Raw genomic sequence first — 5,017 nt, forward strand, 5'->3', positions numbered from 1 at the left:
AACAGGTGAAACCAGCATTAGTCACCCCTGAACAAATAGCACCTGCTCTGAAGGGTAAAACGACCACCGCCAGGAGTGGAACAGGCATTCATGTATACAATCACCCAACACTATTGCTAGGCAAGATGTACGTACGGTAGGGTTGCCACAGTTCAAATAACCAATGTGGGACATACGCCAGATGTCTGCAGGATGACACATACACCCAGCCAGTATGAAAACCAGAACGTTAGTGTTTTGCATAGATAAAAAGCTTATTCTAGTAATGGTCGCAGGTAAGTGTTCCATGTCCTGCAACATGTAGGTGGGTCAGATACAGAATAAGTGTTTTATGCAACTATTACATAAACTATAGGGAATATGTTTGTCCCAAAGTCGCAGGACATTTGCTATGTTCACAAATATTTCACAGGACACAGCTGCACAAAGATGGACTGTCCCTCGCAAAGTGGGACGGGAGGTAATCTTAACCTATGGCAGGTGTGTAATGTGACAGGTACAGACACAAATGTGTGGAGTCCAGGAAACACAGTATACACTGACAAACACACAATGAAAGGTGTAGTGTGCCTGTCACCACCCCTGTCCGAGATATGTATGTATATATATATATATATATATATATATATATATATATATATATATATATACACACACATATTGAATACAGATAGAAAGGGTTATAGTGTGATATATGTCGATATATAAGGGGTCACTGACATCTGCAAATATATAGATAGGTCAACGACATTCAAAACACCTTTGAGGTACAAATAAATAGGATACCGCCAACTATGGAATGTGTCACACACCGACACGTGTAACCAGGAGGCTGAAAGACAGAAAGAACACAGTATTGGAACAGTAGAACCGCGAGCAATATGACGATAGTAAGGACATGTAGTCACCGCTGCCGGCGGTGCGGTCCATGTAGGTACTGTGTACAACTGTGGTTCTGAGTGATGTAGTCTGTGTATGTGTGTGTTGAGGGTGCCATGTGTGTTCCCGTGTGACTGTAAAGTGTGTGTGTGTGTGTGTGTGTGTGTGTGTGTGTGTGTGTGTGTGTGTGTGTGTGTGTGTGTGTGTGTGTCCGCATCGTGTGTCTGTAGGTGGCAACTTGGAGGTAGATGACTATGGTAGGTGCGGGTATAGCTAGCCGTAGGCATGCGGTAAACACCTGTCCCACATTGGGAGGGACAGCCCCCCTTGGGCAGGTGTGTCCTGACATGAAACATTACAAAGGGCAACTGTCTGAGAGTTTAGGACATTAGTATGTCCCAAATATTATGCAATAGTTGCACTAAATACTCATGCCTGTATGTAAGAAACGGAAATGTTACATGCAAACCAATAAGTGGTTAAGGTCCAAGAACAATTGGTATGTTATGAGGATAAAAGTATGTGCTATCCTGTGTACTGACCGTGGCCATATGTCAGCCTGTAAACACCACTGTGTGACCTGCAAGTGTCCAACTATGGCCATATGAAAAGGTGGCAATCCATGTCACAGAGGGTCTGACACCAACACCACTGCAATGACTGCAAATATCTGGGACAGACATACACGGGATATGAGCGTGAAGCAAGTGTTCATCATAACTTAGAGGACAACAACTCTTCGGGTGATCTAACTGTTCTGGTCAACATGTTGCTGACCAAAGTTGATCACCTTACGCAAAAAATTCAGGACTGTGTCGAGAGGAACCCTTCTATACAGCAGGCTGGTTCCGCTGGGCATCCCATGGCTGTAACAACGCCAGAAACACATAGGGGAAACACACAATCGTTGCAGGGTGGCAACGAAGTACAGGAAACACTAAGGCAGCCTGAAGGGAGTCCTAATGCAGGTAGAGATGTAACCAGATCCAATGTACATCGCCATGGGGAAGGAGAAACAGCGACAATACCAACTATGGCTAGTTTTCTTTCAAAAAGGGATTTTTTTGTTTCTACTAGGAACATAAGTGATTTTTCAAATAAACAAGAAATCTCGGTGAGTTCTTTTCTTGACAAATTGAATACTTTTGATAACAAGCTGTTTCGTTGCAGGAAACTGCAGTTGGAGGTTTCTTACCTCCAAGAATGTACCAGTAAGAAAATAATTCCAAAGGGTTTGCGCCAATGGCGATACCCTGCTGGTTTGGTTAACAACTCAGTCTTCCATCAAGAACTATTGGTCTTATTTGATAAACAGGGTATGGAATTTTTAGCATCATTAATTAATTATTACAATGCTGAAATAAATAAATTACAAGAAGATCTTATACAACTTGAGTCCTTTTTGCAACAACATTCTGACTTTATTAGATATAAATATGATTATCTAAGGATTTTGTCCAGCATTGAAGCATCCATTACTAAACTGTTGGCAAATAAGAAACGCAAAATTGACAGGGACATTAAGGAATATAGTAATAAAACGGCCTACCCCCCTCCCCCTCCAGGGCAAACTGGTTTTTGGGGGGCCAATGAGGCTTCCATTAACAATAATTTCCCCCAGGTGGTTCAGGATGATTCTTTCAACCAAGAGATGGTGCCTGTCCAGAGGAGTGAGCGTATTAAGAATCATGGTAACAATGCAAATGGTAGTAATGGACATTATAACAATCAAAATCAAATAGATCAGAGTTCAAATGAAGATGAAACCAATCAGGGTTTTTCCAGGGCCAGAAACAGGTCAAACCTGGTGTCGAACAACAACACCATGTCCAACAACAGGGGGCGTACACAGAGGAGGAAATGAGGGAACCAACGCAGGAGATGATTCCTCCTGAAATAAAGGGACCTAATGTTCTTACCAGTAAACAAGGGGATTTCAAGATCTATAACTATACAGTGTTAACAGTGGAACAAGCTCTGATAGACTTTTTTTCCAAAGGACTTTCATTTGTTCCTGATAAAAAATGTAATCTAGTTAACACTATTATAGACTTGAAGTTATATGTGCGTAAATTAAATCTGGCTTTCAGTTTAGGCAACACGCCTACACTTCTCAATACTCATAAAGTATCAAGTATTTTCAATCCTCCATTACACAGGGTTTTAAGTATTTTTGAGAAGTTGTGTGAAATTGATTTAAGGTCAATGTTTAATTCACATGCCTCTCCCAAAACAACGAAAGGTAACATTTCTAAGAATGAGTTGGATTTTATTTCCCTCCTTAATGAATGTAAAATAAGAGTTATGATGCCAGACAAGGGAGGGGGCCTCATTTTTATGGATGAATACTTTTATGATAGAAAGATGCTTGAACACCTACAATCAGACACATATTTGAAGTCAAGCCTTAATGAGGTACATTTAGCTTATAAGAAGATTAGGGGAGTACTGGATGATCTTTTCCTTGAAGGTAGCATAGATTGTGACACCTTACATTACCTAACTATGCCAGCCCCCAGAATTCCCACTTTGTTTGGCACACCGAAAATCCATAAGGATTTGGTTAATCCCCCCTTCAGACCAATTGTGGACGGAAGGGGTTCTATTATGTATGCTTGTGCCAAACTAGTGGATGGCATTCTCAAACCTTTACTAAAAAATGAGCCACAAATTTGTAAAGATTCCTGGGGTTTTTTGGAATATATTGATAAAATTGAATATGATCCAGGCCTCATTTTTCTCGTGGTGGATATTAAGGACTTGTACATGGTTATTCCTCACCAGCTGGGAATAGAGTGGACAAGAAATTTCATGCTGCGCAAAGAGGCAACTAATGATCAAATGTACCTGGTAGAAATACTTTTAGATTTAGTATTATCAAATAACTTTTTGGTGTTCAAAGATCAGTTTTTCCTCCAAAAGACGGGTATTGCCATGGGTTCTCCCTGCGGATGTAGTTTTGCAAATAGTGTACTGGCACACTGGGAACATCAATGGTTATTCCAAAATGATATGTACCAACAATATGTCACTTGGTACATAAGGTACCAAGATGACATGTGTTTCTTATGGAAAGATCCATTAGATTTGATTCCTGAATTTATCAACAGTATTTCAAAAATGACTGATTTCTTACAATTTACCTATACCACAGGGGTAGAGGAGATTTGCTTCTTAGATGTTAAACTAAGTAAGGACAATGCTAATAGTAAATTTAAGTCAATGATCTATAGAAAGCCAACTTATTCAAATTCCTATCTCCACTTCTCTAGTGGCCATCCCTTTCACCAAAAGAGAAGTGTGGTGAAAGGGCAATTTGTCAGAGCGGCAAGAATGGTGTCTGAAAAACAGGATTTTATTAGTGAATGTGAAAACTTATGTTTAATGTTCTCTATGAGAGGCTATCCAGACTCTCTAATAAAAGAGGTAATGCACGAAGTTCAGGTTAAAAGAGAAACAGGCCATTTTAGGTCTCTGTTGGGAGGGGGAATAATGCACGTAACACAAAAGATCAAAATAGGTGAAGTACCACCTATTAATTTTCTCTTTACTTACAGTACAGATTTCAATCTAATTAGGGGCATTATTTCCAAAAATTGGAACATTCTTTTGGAGCATCAGTCTTTGGTCAAAGTGATAGGACTACATCCAACTTTCACATATAGGTGAGGAGTTAACTTAAAGAACCTCATCGAAAAGACTACAGTTAAAACTAAAATGATTAGTACGGGCATGACCAAATGTGGGATGTGCCCCCAATGTAAACATATTTTACCTGGTAATAAGGTTAACATCAATGGTAAAATTTATTCCATCAATGATAAGTACAATTGTGAAACCAAAGGCGTAGTGTATGTTGTTTTGTGCAGGAAATGTCCCTCGTTTTACATTGGTAAAATGGAGAGGTCATTAAAGAAAAGAATTTATGAACACTTATATGCTATAGGGAGAAGGGATATGACCAATGCACTTGCCAAGCATATCTGTGAATATCCTGAGCACTCTTTTTTGTTTTCAGTTGTGCAGCAGGTAAAAACACACTTTAGGGGGGCCCATGACAACTATGGCTGGAAGAACACGAGGTCTTCTGGCAAATTAGAACACTTGCTCATTTACCCCGGGTTGAATGAGTATGCAT

Source organism: Protopterus annectens, chromosome 1.part0 (genome assembly GCF_019279795.1).
Source record: "Protopterus annectens isolate FY-2018-M chromosome 1.part0, PAN1.0, whole genome shotgun sequence".
NCBI classification, from domain to species: Eukaryota; Metazoa; Chordata; order Ceratodontiformes; family Protopteridae; genus Protopterus; species Protopterus annectens.